General features: G+C 54.6%; 1 long non-coding RNA gene across 2 annotated transcripts in view; it reads right to left on the bottom strand.

Moving 5' to 3' along the window:
• Nucleotides 1-16,009, bottom strand: part of LOC140659162 (uncharacterized) — a 165,976-nt gene that overhangs the window by 52,450 nt on the left and 97,517 nt on the right. The gene's annotated exons all lie outside the window — the stretch shown is intronic.

The following is a 16,009-nucleotide window of genomic DNA, read 5'->3' as shown; positions in this document are numbered from 1 at the left end:
GCACAGGAACCAGGTTGCCTCTCTCTGTCACCTGCTCCTCCACAGCTGGCTGGGAGACGCTGAGCAGACCCAGCCTGGCTGTTCAGTACAAACGAGAAGCACTGGGAACGTTATTCTTGCCGTAAATGTGAGCTGGGATGTGCAGCCTGCAGTCTGTGCTAACCCCTGGTAGCCTGCTCCAGGGGGGACAGCAATGCAGCAGTAAAGGAAAATACAAGAGGAAAATATTGCTAAAAAGCCCTGTAACATTTAAGAAGGAAAAAGGAAAACCACACTATCTTAGTAGCCCTGTCCCTAACCAGAACAGCAACAGTAATGGCAGTTCAGGAGCCCTCCCGAGTCCTAGCTCAGCTCCAGCCAACGATTGTTGCCTGCCTGCCCCATGGGAAGGGGGATTTGTGTGGAGAGATGTCCCCAGGCTGGGAGAGGGCCAGGTCGCGGCACGTCCCGTCAGCCGCTCCTTGTTACCCGGCCACTGATGCTCAGACACTCAGCACCACGGGCTGGCCCCAGCCAGTTGCACCACCGCATCGCAGCATCAACCACTAGCACAAAACAACACTTAGGATTAACAAGCAGCTCTACAGCGAGCACCTCAGGGGACAGGACATGTACTCCTGAACACAGGATGGACCACTGCCCTTGGCTGCAGCTTGGAGAGGACACGGTGCACGCAGGGTGAGGCAGCCTGTGGAGGCACTAACTGTCCTTGCAGGCTTGTTGCAGAACATGGAACCTGATGAGAGCAGCACTGAGGATGGACGTGCTGTAAAAAATGTGGGCCAGGAAAAGACAGCAGTGGTGGAGACCAGGACCAGGAAAAAGTGAGATCTGGAGAAGGTATTCCTTAAGGACAAGAGAAGGTAAATGAGGCGGCGCTAAGAATGAAAAACATGTGCCTGGGACAGCAGCTCTTGATGGACAGAAAACAGCTTAAAAATTGCACTTGCCCCATCACTTTTGCAGACAAAGCTGTTGAGCCGCATCTGCCACCCCTTGCTCTCCTGCAGATGCTCAGCAGCGGGAGCTGCAGCTGACACAGCACCCACGACCAAGGAGCACCTGGGGCTGAAGAGTCTCCTTCTGGCTCTGCACAGAGGAGAGACCTATCACAGCTGAGGGGCCCCAAATGGGAACACAGACACAAGCTAAATTTGGGCAATATTGTTGCCCACCTTGACTAAGTGGGCAATAGAAAGAAACTCAGTTAAGGGGTTGGGTAAAGCCGCTAGCAAAGGGCATGCTTGGATTGTAGCCACAAAACTGCAGTGCTGCTCACTGCAAGGGATGCAGCAGCCCACCAAAGATGGGTTTGAAAACGCGGGTGGTGGAGCTTCTGCTGTCTCTCTGAGTCAGACGGAGCCACTGTCTCCACGGGTTATTGCAGGCACTGCTTCATGTGCTGCCCACCTCCAAGGGGAAAGCTCAGCTCCTGGCTTTTCACCCCTCCTTAAGGCAGAGGTGCACCTGCACAGGCGGGGACTCTAATCCTGACAGTCAGCCCACACACACCATCTGCCAGTCTAAAACACCCCTGCTCTTTTGCTTTGGTCTCGGTAGCTCATCTAACTCTTGTTATGGAATGGGTTGGCAGGTCCCAAAACATAGATAAAAATAGTAGTGTTTCACCCCAGAAGCAGTGGGAAATGGCCTAGTAATGTATCAGCTTGCTCAGGTTCTGGGGACACTTGGGTCCTTTCAATGAAGGTGCCAGAATGTATTTAAAGCAGGTCATACTATTGAGCTGGAAAAGGCAAAGATGCCAAACTAACTTCTCTAGTGGCCAGAAACACAAAGAACTTAAAGAGAATGGGATGAAGGAAGAGACTCTTTTTGCAGTAAGTGTTGGTGGAACTCGCAGGCTGTGCGAGAGCCTCGTGCCCCGCAAGCTGGGTGGCGTGGGCCAGCTCCCCTCCCAGGGCAGGTCCCCCCAGGGCACGGGGGAGGCAGGCAGTCCCCCTTCTGCGAAGCGCTGCAAGACCTGGCAGACAAAAGCACCAAATCCATCTTATCACATTTGCAGTTTACTGGCATTAATGGCACAACTATTTGGCAGGTGACTTCCTTGCAGAGCTTTACTAGCTTTGCCTACCGTGCACACCCAAACACACTAAAGAAGCACCCATCTAAATGAAAGCTGTTGTTAGGAAGGAAGAAATTCAATAATGTACTTGTAAATTAATAAAATCCTGGCAATTGTGAAAACATCCTGGGCTTTTGTTGGCCTGGAGATTTATTCAGTCCTGCTGGCTTCCCAGCTGAGGCAGAAAAGATCATAAACCTGCCAAGAGAAACGCCCCTGCAAAATGTTCCAGGCTTAGCTGTAACATTCCTCTACCTGCTGGCACAGCAGCCAAGGTGCCCCAAAAAGGCCAAGAGCTGAACTTGCAAACCCCGTCCCCTTTGTCCTTGCCAGCAGCTGCTCAGTGGCATTAATGCTGACAAGAGGTGACTCTTCCGCAGTTTGGATTTGGTTTGGGGGAATCTTTCAAAGCTTCTTTCTTTCTAAAAATATAATAAGCCTCAAACTGTGTTATGTGCCCATCAAAATCAGCACGGTCCACGAGGGAGTGCTGGGAAAGCTGTTACAGGGATCTGGGCTGTGCACCAGCTCCTGTTCGCAGCCAGTCCAGGTTCCTCGCTGTGCTGGTTCACCACTCGCTCAGGCAGCAGAAGCTTTTGTCAAGCACTTCCAGGACGCACCTACCTCACCCCCGAGCTGCCATTTGGCTCCTGGTTTCACTTCAGGTTGCACCATCAGGCGGCTGTGTGAGCTGGGACTGCTGGCAGTATCCCACTTCCCTACCATCAGCCCTGCATCAGAAACGAGGGAACTGTGGAGACTTGGCCAAACAAAGCTTCTTCTCTGAGCTGCCCCATCCCAGCTGTGTATGAGAACCCTTCATAAGGTTAGGTAGAAAGAAAGCGTTTTATCTTTGAAGACACATCAGCATGGAAGTCAGACCGTGAGGAGGGTTACGGTATCGGGCACCCGCGCCACTGCAGTGCACCATTGTCTCCATGGCAATGGGGCCCAGGAGCAAAAGCTGCACCCAGCCGCCTCTCGGAGGACCACCGGCAGCAGTTGCAGCTTCGAGCTTCCCCGAGAAGAGCCTCTGCTGAGTTGCAATGGGAGCAGCACAAGGATAAGCAACGCCACGTGCCCCATTAAGAGCAGGGGCACACAGGGCAGGGAGACCAGACTCACTCCCGCAGCGCTGGGAGCTCACGGTGAGGGCAGGCGGGGAAGGGAACGGTCGCGCTCTGCGAGAGCACAGCAGCAGCAGGAGCGGCTGTCTGAAGTGACATCCACGTTCCTGCTCCTGCCTGTTAAACAGGCCAGACACAGCTCTCTTGCCCTCACTCCCCCAGCGCTGCTTTGAGACAGCAGAACATTTTGCTCCTGCAGTATGAGTCAAACGCATTAATTCCAACCCTCCAGGGAGTCTCTGAGCACTGTACCTACCTCTGCTGCTTCCCCAGGGGTCAGCAGCTGAGCCAACATCTTTCTGACTATCTGTCAAGGCAGTAGAATTCACAGCATTTTCCCTGGGTTTATAAACGCTCTGGAGCCCCCGAGCCCAGGCACAGGAGATCCATGCTCTCTCTGAGTAGCGTCATTACAGGACGGACCGCAGTCGAGATGACAGGGCCGCTGATGGGATCTCTGCCGTGCAGACTTGCAGCCCGCATCCCAATGGACAATGAGAACCCTGCCGCCCTGCCCCATGCTAGGCTGGCTGTGCAGACTCCCCGCTTTGATGAAGCAACACAGCTCTGCCCCTGCAAAGCCAAACGCATCCACAGCAGAAATTCAAACTGCCCAGCTCTAGTGGCAAGAAAGATCAATCAAAAACTGGCAGCACAGACCTCTAGCACGGGATGCTTCGCCTTCATAGGTGCAGGAATGAGGCTGCATCCGGGGACTGGCAAGGCCTGAGCAGTGAGAGGAGGACACTAGGACTGCAGTCAGACTTTGCCAAATATTTAATAGACAAATGATCCAGAACCAGCACTTCTTCTGAGGAGCAGCAGCATTTCATTTTCATTGGGGAATGCTCAGCTAGCTGATTTTATGACAGTATGTCTTTTTTATATATATATAAAATTTGTGAGTGAATTTAGTGCTTGTGAAACCAAGGAGTAATAGCACTGGCAAGAGCCAGGGATAAGGTGGAAAGATCGGCCAGCGTCCTGTGGCCATGAGGCAGCGCAGCACCGTGTGCGATACCAACTGAGCCACATTCAGGAAAGCAGCTGCCCTGCTCTTCCAGCTCTCCAGACCAGATACCAGTCATTTCCTGGGACTCAAGTGCTCAGTCCCTCAGGAGGAAACTCTCCGCCAGTCTCAGCATGATACTCATGAAAGCAGAAGTGGCTTGTGCCAGTCCTTGTGCGGTGCAAGTGATACCAACAAAGCTTCATGCAGCTCTGCCGGCCAGAGATTCATACCGGTAGTCTCCAGAGTGGTTACCTGAAATGTCCCAAGAGGCAACAAAAGAGAAAGGAGTAATTTGTTTAATTTCCCTCCAAGATAGGCATAAGAAGAACTGAGCTTCTCCTTCTCCTGCACCGCAGAGCACCTTCCCTGCTGTGTCTCTGTCCTCCCGCTGCTCCTCATTTCCAGGGGGGTCCAGTACCGGCGAGCCCTGGGAAGCACCTCGGGCACACCACCCCTTCCCTGCTTCAGACCCTGTCCTCAGCCTCCACTGTCTTTGTATGCATTAATGCCAAACTGTCTGCAAAACTGCCCAGGCCTTTTGTAAGGTCTCACTATCTGTACAACCAGTAATGACCATGTTGATGCAACATGTCATTTCCTCTGCAGAATGAAAATGCACTGCCTCAGCCCTGGGCCCCCAACCCTCTTCCTTTACTCAGCTTCTCTCCTGCATTCTTTCACTGCCTTATCAGCTGCACTGAGGCTCAATCTTCATCTCTCTTCATCTCCCTTTCATGCAATGACACAGGCAGATTTTTTTCCAGTCATTTACACATTTTTGCTATTACAGTCTAAGATTTTCTGGCTGATAACGAAAGAATCATCATGAGGGACATCCCCATCACTTTGCTCAATGGACTGCCTCTTGCATCTGCTGGGCTTTTGAATATCTAGGGTGCACTCGAAGAACCAGCTGCACTTTCCTTTCTAGCTCTTTCTGCTGCAGACCCTCCCGGGCAGCTGCTTCCTCTTGCCCCTCCTGCTCTGGCAGGTCTTTGGCAGGAGGTCAGATTGGATAAGCAGAGCCGTCCCCTCTGGTCTGGAACCTGTGAAATGCCAGATTTTGCGTCCGAGCTTGGTTTCCATCTAGTGATCAACCATCGTTAGCTAGCAGTACAGACTGAGTGGGTCTGCACAGAGCCCCCGGGGGAAGGCAAGGGGCCAGCAGAGCCGTGAGCTGTGAGGGCAGGAGAGACGGTCGTGGCACAGGAAGGCAGAAACTGCTCAGGCACACAGGCAGCACCAGTCTACAGCAAACATCCGTTCTTCTTCTGGTGCCATCATCCCATCGTCCCTGGAGCACAACCCGTGACGCCAGAAGGAGACTGGTGTGCCGGAGGGCACTCGCAGAAGGGACGAGGGGGGATCCTGGTGTCGAGGAGCTGACAAAGCAAAAGCCGATCCCCCTGCTCGTTCTGCAAGCCAAGGGGAGGGAGAGGGCAGGCAGAAAGCAGGGCGGCAGCGCAGGCTTCCGGGAAGCAGCGCTGGTGCTGAGGAAGTGCCGCAGAGTCCCCAGGGCCAGAGCAAGAGCCGAGAGGCACGGCCAGAGCTGAGGGCCGGTCCCAGGGCTGCTCTGCGGGCAGGGCACGGCCCAGCCCCGCCGGCTCCCAGCGCCGGCTCCCAGCGCCGGCTCCCAGCGCCGGCTCCCAGCGCCGGCTCCCAGCGCCGGCTCCCAGCGCCGGCTCCCAGCGCCGGCTCCCAGCGCCGGCTCCCAGCGCCGGCTCCCAGCGCCGGCTCCCAGCGCCGGCTCCCAGCGCCGGCTCCGCCTTGCCGACGCCGCTCAGCAGCAGGCGCCAGGCAGCCGACACCCGCGGAGGAGGCCGCCCGCGGCGCCCTCCCGGCTCTCAGCCCGCCGAGGGGGCCTGGGTGCCGCATCCCGCTCCTGCCATGGGATCAGCTCCTCCCCGCTCCAGCACACAGGTCAAAGCCAAGACCGTTCTGATGACCGGTGTGGGGGGGGCTGCAGGGCGACGGGAGACTTCTGCTTCCTTTGCTTTCAAATGTTTTTGCAGAGCTCCATCTAGGGGGGGATGTTGCTGGACAAGGCTGCAGATCGAGGCAGGTACCAGTAAACAAGTAAATGGCTCCTTCCCCTGGCCCGAGGCCTCTTGTCACACACTTAACAGTGCTAATTAAAAAGGGAGGGAACAGCCCATAAATTTTACAGTTTATTCTAACTTCAGTTCCAGCTGGTTTTAAAAGAGCTGATGAAGGTAAGTGCATCTGTGCAGATCACTGGTGCATCACAGAGAGCCAGAGTGCTTAATTAAATGTTATTCTAGGAATAAAATTTAGCCCTCATCAGACGAGACTGAATATTAAAGCATCAATTTCCTGAAGGAGACTGGCTGTAATCAGAGTCTTCTGCTATGGGAAAGCAAAAATAATCCCAGCTACTGACATCCCTCAGACAATGGCGGAAAAAAGTACCACGGCCGTGGAAACGCACACAGCTCTGCAAAGGACAGAGCTGCCCCGTGGAGACGGCAGCCGCCTCGTGAGGTCCCCCGGGCACGCTGCGTGGCTGGCGCCGGCGGCAGGGAGCCCAAGTCCTGCAGGAAACGGTGGCTCCGAAGGCGTCCCTCCTCCTGGCACCGCGGACCAGTCCCGGGCGCAGCACGGCGGGCTCCCAGGAGCGGGGGTTCAGGCGATTGTACAGTTCCGAGGCTCCTCATGGGCACTGGAAGTCTCTGCCTACCCGGTGCTGAAGGAAGGGGGATCAGTCCCTCTTCCGCAGATGTGCCAGCCCCAGTCTGGCAGAAATGCTGCTGCCTGTGTCCACAGGCTGGTATCCCCCGTATGCAGACATGAAGTAACGTGCACCCTCACTCTGATCTAGCCGCTCTCTGCACCCATCCAGGCACCCCAAGCTTCTCCCACGGCCTTTCTGGCAATGGCTGGAGGTTGCTCTTCCTTTCTGCTGGCACTCGAGGCACTGCTCCCTCAGCCCCCCGCCGCTCTCCCCGCTTTGCTGGGGTCCCAGATGGCCCTGAGAGCTGACGAGCGAGAGCAGCACAGGCTGCTAAAAGCAAATCAGGCACCTCCCCGGCCCTGCTGCACCCTGAGCTACCAGACACTGTGCTGGGGAAAGATCCCTGTCAGAGCTGCAGCAACAAACAGCAGTTCAGGTAGCTGACGATCCCCCTGGGGAGGGCATACAACAGATCTCCCCACATCCTCCATGTATTTTCATTTCCAAGTGAATCGTTGTGTCTCATTTTATGGCGTCGGCCCTGGGATGAAAGAACAGTGTTAAACTCCACAAATCCTCTAATATTGCTGTGCCTACAGTTGGAGGCCTTCACATATGCAGATATTACTTCTCCTTTGCTCAGAGGTCTCTTTCTAATTTAATACTTCCCCAATATTGCAAAAGTCATAACATGGGCTTCTCCAGAGGAACACATCTTATCTCCCAGGAAAGGGCAGTCTGTCACTGCAGCTGATTCTCCGCAATTCCACCATATTCCCACGTCAGGACAGCAGGACGATGACACCTTCGCACCCGGGCCAGGCAGTCAGTGCCTGGTCCAGCCCCAAGGGAAGCCGCAGCGAGCACAGGGCATCTGCCTGCGGGTCCTCCCCCTCCTCCGATGGTCCCCACCATCTCCCCAGCCAGAGCCCTGACAAATCTCTAATCTTAACGATATTAGCCAAGGGGCTGGCAGCTGGATCTGCCCTTTGCTGGTACTGTCAGTTCAAATAGTTGCTAATTGACCAGTGTGTCTCCTTTTGCTGAGCTATTAGCAACTGCACCATGGCAGCTTTCTGACATTAATTATCTGTGAGTTAGCAGTATCTGAAAGCATAAATAATAGTTTGCCATGATGGCAGGGTGAGCTCACTGCTCCAGGCACGCCGGGGCAGGCTGACATGGCCACTGTGCCCTGGTGCAGCCCAGCACCGGAGCTGTGGGTGCCATCGCTGGGCCCTGCAGCCAGGAAGGTGTCGAGCAGCACACAGAACAGCCAGTTCTGCCCCAAAAGCCCTGAGTCTGCTCGGACTGTCACAGTCCAGGGACACCTTGCTTCTTGGGCCACTTTTATCAGTGACAACAGTACGAGAGACAACAGCACGCTGGCATGAGCTAGACTGGCTGTGCTTAGCCCTGGTTTTGAACTGTTGTCTTACAGCCACCGCAAACACAAAATACAGCAAGAGAACAGCCTGCGCAGAGCCCACAAGGGATATTCCTCCAGCAGACCATCACCACAGAGAGAAAAGGATCAAACATAGCAAACCTCAGTGCACATTCCCTTTCCTGGCAGCTCTCAGAGGTTCCCATTAACCCCATCACCCTTGGTTAGAGGGGCTGACTGTCCCCACAACAGCTCCCTCTGAGATTAGCAGACCTCAACAGTTAGCAAGTAAAGGAGCTGCAGCAAAGCAAACAGGCTCCAGGCACTCTGCTGCTGAGAGGGCTAGGATAGGTCTAATACTCACTTATCTGCATTTCACACATGCATTTGCATTTAGCAAACATTCATCTGAAAGACTCCGAACCCTTGTTGCCTCCTTGTAACACAGTTCCTGCACAAATCCCTCAGCCTGGCCCTTCTGGCTCCCCTCAAGGGCTCAGACGCTTGCACTGCTGCCTCCCCCAGAGTCCAGGCACCCCTGGAAGAGGTTTTCTCCGGCCTGGAGGATGGAAGTGGCCCCGATCAATGCTTCGCGACGCAGAATCCTGCAGTCCGAGGGAGGCAGACCCAGCCCCCTCACCTGGAGCAGCACCCACCAGCCCCTACATCCAGAGAGGAGACTGGCTGCAGAGCAGCGTGGGTTCGTCGTCATGAGGGACGGGGCTGTCTCTGAGGGCATCTCCCTTGGCCAGGACTAGCCAGATTACCTCCCTCCCTCCAGAAGTGACTGATTTGAGACTATGTCATCATCCCCTTTTTGAATAACATAATTGATAGATGATACAAAGGCTGAGATTAAGTGAGGATTAATTAATTGATTTTCACCAAAGGCTAGTTAGTCCAAAGGCTGGGCCCCAAATCGTCTGTCTGCAGCGATCATTGCGGACATTGTGCGAGATCCAGCCAGAGGACTCCAGAAATGTGCTAAATGAAGACTCTTCCTGTCACTCACAAGCTTGTTTGTGTAACACCAGCTCAGAATCAGCTGACATTTATGCCAAAGTCGGTTTCTTGTATAGTAAGACGGAGCCACACAAGACACAGTCATCTAAGTGAGGAGTGCCCGGCCTGCCCTGGTGTCACCAGTGCGTCCCCACTGACCCCGGCATCCCCACCGAAACCTCCCGTCTGGGACCGTCAGCACCGTCCCGTTGTGCCCCATTCCTCTGCCTCGAGCAGGCTCAGCCGCGCGGCACCAGCCAGCCCAGCCTGCGCCCGCCAGCGCTGCCAGCCCGGGGCTGCCAGTGCCCCTCACTTCTCCCATCTCGTCCCAGCTCTCTGTGCCAAGCCACATGGCAGGCACTTTGGGAAGTCACATCCAGGAGGAAATGGAAGCAGTCTCAAACCCACACTTCACTCCTGCCGGTGCCAAGCTGGTAGATGGAAAGGATCTGGCTGTCATCCATCCCCCTGCTCTTTGCCTGCATCTGCTCTGTCCCAGGGAGTCTGGAGACTCCTCAGCCTGCCGAGGACAGACAGGGCTGCCTGCAGCATCCACAACTTTTCTCCTGCTTTCCTGTGGGTGCTGGCACCTTTGGTGTCCCCGAGCTCTGCCACGGTCGCTGTCCCAGGCAGCTTTTCTCTAGCAGCTTTGTCTAATTCCTGCGGGGGTGAACCAGGCTGTCACAGCCCACGGGGCCAGCTCTGACCATGGGTGACGCACAGGCAGGGAAGAACAGCCCCTTGCCATGCGTCCCCGTCACCCTGCCCACGGCTCCACTCCTAGCCTGTTTCTGTGGGCTCCTCTCTCCTCCTGCCTTTTCTCCCACAGGAGAAGAGCGTCCCCAGGCCGCGGTTTCAGGCCTGCCATGAGCTTGCTCCCCCCGCTGTGGCCGTCCCCCCGCTGTGGCTGTCCCCCAGCGTCGCGAGCAGGACCGCGGCACCGGCCCGTGTGCTCACCCCTGCGTTAGCAGGAGGTAAAGTGAGCAGCAGGAGCCGGTCCCTGGCAGAGCTGTGCCCTCTGATGTGCATGCCGCAAGTGTGCCAGGGCATGAAGGTCACAGCTGGACCCAGTGACGCTTGCTGTCCAGTCCCTCCATCTCTGTGACGCTCGTCAGCTCCTCTCCTCACGCCCGGGACACGCCACTGCGCCCGGCGGGTGCCACACCGCGGGAAGGGTCGGTGGCCAGCGGAGCCACTGCCCCGCTGCAGCGGCCTGGCACTTCCTGGCTGCAGCAGGAGGGCTCTGCAGAGATCACCGCTGCCCGCAGAACGCCCGAGAGGCTCCAGCGCCTGGATGGGCGCTCTGCTGCCATAGCCATGGTGTCACATGGTCACAAGGAGCGAGCAGCTCCCAAGGCTGTTTCACTGGGACTGACCTTGGATTTCTAACTGGGAACATACTGCCAAAAATACAACCAGTCACAACAGCATTTCCCTGGGAAGAGACGAGTGCACCCACTTTCCGTCTTGCTCAAGCCATCACAGAAGCAACCAGACCTCTTACGAAACCACTACCATGAACTGTTCATACACCTGGTTTTCCCTAGTGCCACCACCCAGCTGCATTCTGTGAGTGCTGGCGAGACAAGGATATTGCTAAAGCAGGAGAGGCGGAGAAAAATCACCTTCCAACTCCAAAAGAAGCTCCCAAGAAGCCCAGCTGGGCTGTGAAATCGCAGCCTGAGCGTCTGCTCTGGGGCAGGTGCAGCGGCATGGGGCGCAGCGCTGGGCGCTGGCCCCCGGGGAGCTGCAGGGACGAGGCGGGGGGACAGTCTGCAGGAGGCTTCTGGAAGTTTCCACTAACGTGGAGTGAATCGTTCTGGCTGTGGGGCCACGTGAGCTTCCCCTGTCCCCACTCTCCTTTTGTATTTAACCCTGTCTTTGGGAGCCATTAGATTCCTGCTCCTTTGAAATAACCAGTGGGTTCAGACGTGAGAAAATGGAGTGTGGTCAGTTTCTGTCCCCTCGGGGCAAGCTGATGCCCACGAGCCAATGGCCAGTGCCATGAAACAGAATACCCTCCCTGGTATTTCACCAATTATCCATCTGGGCAAGGCGTGCAGCAAGTTAAACACGCTGGGCTCATCTTCCGCTGGATGGTGGCAGCTTTGAGGGAATCCAGACCTTTAGCCAAAGGTAGATGGATATGACCTTCTGGAGTGTAATTGTAACAATCTTGCCATTTTTATTCCCTAGTAGTTGAAATATTTCAAAAACTAAATGACCCACGGTCATTAAACTTGGTACAGAGATTGCTGCAGGTATTTCCAGACATCTATCAAAAACTAAGTCACCATGACTGCCTATGACTAGAGGAGAGCACAGATCGGCAAACAGTAAATTGTCCTATTTTATACCCCTTCGGAATTTTTGCTGAGGTTTCCTAATTTTTCATATCCAATTTGATGACCATATTAATTAAAATTAGAGTTGAATAAGAGGTACCTTTATCCTCTTATCACCCTATCTGATATGAAGAATGAGTCTAACTGTTGAAAAATAGCATTAAGATAGATACCTATATCATGCAGGTTCTTTAAACCAGTTTCTGATTTAAGGCATTTTACTTTTGGGGACTATTTCTGCTTGCCTGTGACATTTGAAAGAGACATGCAGAAAGTTTCCATGTTTTTTCTTTCTCTGTTTGTAGCTGCACAAGCTGTGGCTATAGAAATAAGCAGAGATGGAGGTCTGGGATACCTTCATCTCATTTCTGGTACTCTTAGTGTCTATCACGATATTTATTGTAAGAATAAAAGCAATGCAAACAATGAGATGCTTTTAAGCAAAGGTACCGAGGAAACTCCCTCCAGACTGGAGAGCCAGCGGTCCCGCTGCCACCTGCCCCGGGCAGGCCCATCGGCGGCGGGTGAAGTGCAGTGCCCAGCTCCTGCCCCAGCGACGTGCCGCTCCGCAGAGCTGGGCCCGTCCTGCCCTGCTTCAAGCAGGGTTAGACCAGGCCACTGTCTGCGATTCCGTGATACCCCCGCCTTGCTGCAGGCACCGGTTGTTGACAGGCAAAAGTCAAGATTATTTAAAAAGTTGTACGTTGCACCACTACAACATCGTACATTACTTCATGCAAGGGCCACTACAGAGCATCCCTGCTACCCCCTTTGGACAGCAGTAGCATCACTGATGTGCTCTGAGCGATGGATACGATGCAGGAAATAAAATTCTCGTTGGCCAGTGTCCCCACGGGGGTTTCCCAAGCCGGCAGCTTGTGCGGTGTGCAGGTGAGGCCAGCACATTCAATGCAGGAGTGAGCATCCATTCCCAGGAGGACTCTGTCTGCAAAGGCGCTACAGCAGCACCAACTACTCCGCTGCTCATTTTAAAAGTGTGACACAAACTTATATCGCAAGATTAGATTGGGTTTTCTTGCCATTCTTTTTGCTTTGTTTCAGTGGGGGAGAGGGAAAAAAAATCAAGCCACAGCTAACATGATCAGGGTGTGCATGGTGAGTAGCCCAGAATGCTGTGAAATCACATAAAAGATTTTATCAGAGTCAATATCAGCTGCTGAGCTATAATAGCTTTTGTGATTCTCCTAACAGGATTTTAATTTTATGTTTATTATTTGGGGACTAGCAAAGCACAGGAAATGCCGGTGTGGTGGTGTGGGCCCCCTTTCCCTCTGTTCTCTGGAAGGCTGGGAAGACTCCAGCGCAAAGCAAGCTGGCTTTCAGTATTTTTAATTTTTGCTTGTGTTCCCCAGGCTTGGCAGGAGAGAGTGAACTTAATTAAAATCAATGGAGAAAAAGAATGGGATAAATCACAATATGAATATTCTCAGTGTCTGTATGCAAGCGCAGCGCACAGCTCCTGCCGGCATTCCGTGACTCCTTCAAGGCACGGAGGAGCCTCCCTGCCCTCCATTGTCTCCAACAACAACTCTTCAGAGCATTGCAGCTCCACTTTGGAGGCTGCTCCCTCCCTCCCTTGCTTACTCTTTGCCAGGATGGGAAGATGCTTCCGCAGAGTCTGCCGGCGCACGCTGCGCGGGGCGAACAGCGCGTTCCCCCGGCAGCCCCCCGGGCCGGCAGCGCCAGCCCACCCTCGCTGGCCGGCACTGCCCCTACGCAGAGGGGTCCCACCGCCCGCCCGACGGACCCCAGCTCTGCCATGGAGCCAGCCTCACAAGCCACTTTTCCTTTTGCTCTGGTTTTGGCGTTCGGGGAGTGAAGGGGAGTTGTCTGATTCTTTTCCTCAATCAGGAAACTTGGTTTGGAAGTGTGTGCGTCCCACAGCAACACCCAGCATCGTCCTTCGCTCGCCTCCAGTGCCTGGGGCCTCCCTGCTGCAGAGCAAGAGCTGGGGACAAGCCTGGGACGCAAATGGCAGGGGCAGGAAAGAGGCTGCTCCCCATGGCAGCTGAGCTTTTGTGAGCCCCGTCAGAGGCCATGAACCATCACAGGCCAGAAAATGGGAGCAAAAGAAGAGGGGAGAGGAGCAGCAGGAAGAGGGGATGCCAGGAGGGAAACTGCCAGACCCAGCACCCCGCTCATTCCCAAATGGGCTGTTTAAGGGTAATCTCTGATTGCTTTTCCGAAGCAAATAACAGCTTTTTAGAGCCACCTGCCAGCAGACGTTGATGGACTTTAAAGCTTTTACCATGTCTGTCAGAATGTAATTGCCATGTGTAGTATGCTAAGCTCTCCAGCGGGTTAATGCAGTGCCAGGAGTGCCTTACTCCGACTCGCTGGGCTCCACGGCCCCGTGTCGGTGGCCACAGCACCTGCTGGCCCTCGCATCCTCCGGGGCCAGGGAGGCACCAGGCTGTGCGGCTGCCCCGGCGGTGCGGCTGCCCCGGGCCGTAGCGGGGACAGCCTGGGCAGCCCTGATCCTGTGCCCACTGGCAGCGCTGTGCAGGAGATTTGATGGGGGCACCCAGGCGTTCCTCCCCTGCCGAGAGCAGACGCTGCACCGCTGCTCTGCAGCCTCCTGAAGTGCCACTTTTTTCAAGCCTCTGTGGATGTTACAAGCATTATATGGGGCCACAAAGCAGAGAGGTGACCTGCTGGAGACCGGAGCCCTGCGGGGCTGGCGGAGCCTCCGCAGCGGCTGGAGAGCACGGAGGCCAGAGAGTGCCCGCAGCCGGCGGAGAGCCCTCGGCTCGGCACGGACCTGCCGTGGGGAGCCCGCAACACTGCAGTGGGCCAGGGCAGCCCGTCCTCCTCGCCAGCCTCTGCAAAGTCTCCGCTGCCCTGACCTGCCTCCTCCCCGCCCTGCGAACCCACGACTGGTACTGTACCGGGGCTCGGTCCTCCCACCACATTTAGCTGCCGCTGTAGCCATCATGCAAGAGCTACTGAGCTTCCTCTCACCACGCAGCCAGGGGTTCAGCCTTAATAAAAAAAAATCATTATTCCATTGTTTAGCGCCGCGTGCCAATCCCTTCCAGATGAATTAATTTCTTAATCACACTTTTAATGGGGGAGACTGTTAGAGCCCATGCGGGAGTGGTTAATATTAGTACTATTTAACTGTCGAAAGCTTTTCATATCGTAAACCAGGCTCACGGTCGAACAATAAAACTCACAGTTTAATTGGTGGGTAACAGGCCTCCAGGCACTCGTAGCTTCTGACGGCTGACAGCAGCAACGCCGCATGCCGGGCCAGGACAGCCGGCTGCTTCGCGCGGCTGAGGGCGGCTCTGCCATGGCCCCCGCCCCGGCCGCGCCCCGGCCCCGCTCCCACCAGCGCAGCGCAGCGAGGCGACCCCCGAATGACTGCGGGGGCACCCACCCCCTCCAGGCTGGATCGCTGCCTGTAGCAGGTACGCGCGAGTGGGTGCACGGTGCGAGCGAGCACTCAGCATGTATGTGGGCTGCTCATGACTGCGTTTTTCTTCCAGTCAATCTTTCACAGATTTATGCTGGAGAAATGGGAGCATTAAATATCCCCTTGCTGTAATTCAGCATGCAGCAAGAGATACAGATTTAAATATTTAGTAGCACATAACTGGCTAAAAGCCTCAGCAACATTTTTAAAAATTACTTCTTAATAAAACTGGACTGAAATATTCCCCACAGTTAGAATTTATGGTTGGTAATTGGTGTTCTTGTGATAAATAGGAGTGAATATATATTTATGAACAACAAATATTAATGAAGAAATAATACGGGAGCCCAACTTCAGGCTGTGCAGCTTGCTATTACTCTACAGTATTCCCTGAGGAATGCTGACATTAAGGAAACACAAAGACCAGATCAACAGTGCTGTTTGACTGAAAAATCCAGGAGAAAGGGAGCGTGGTCCTGGGGCACGGAGGCCGGCTCCAGAGGTGGCTGGATTCAGTGAGAGCCTCTGCATGCAGCCGTACAGGCACGCTTGCATCCAATGTGAACTCTGCTTCCTTGGCTATGTATCAGATACATCGAGTATTTGAGTCACAGCCTGCGAACACTCCAGCACTATTGATTCTTATCATGGGTGAGCCATTAATTTGCATGTGTTCCCCCATGATTAAAAACCTGGAGGCAAAGCCCATAGTAACTGCTCCTCCTCTTCTGTGTGATGGCAGGAAGAGATTTATCTCCAGGTGATGATCTTGATCACCGCTTAGGCACAGCACAAGCAGGAGCAGCATGTTGATTTCTCTTCATTTTTCACCCAGCAGGAGTGGTTTTTAATGCCTGCTGCCTTCTGCACCAGAATCTCGAATTAACGCATGAGGCAGACAGAGGAATCCCAGAGAACACCG

This window comes from Ciconia boyciana, chromosome 13 (assembly GCF_034638445.1).
Source record: "Ciconia boyciana chromosome 13, ASM3463844v1, whole genome shotgun sequence".
Lineage (NCBI taxonomy): Eukaryota > Metazoa > Chordata > Aves > Ciconiiformes > Ciconiidae > Ciconia > Ciconia boyciana.
The sequence above is the reverse complement of the archived record's forward strand: the minus strand, read 5'-3'. Positions and strand labels throughout refer to the sequence as shown.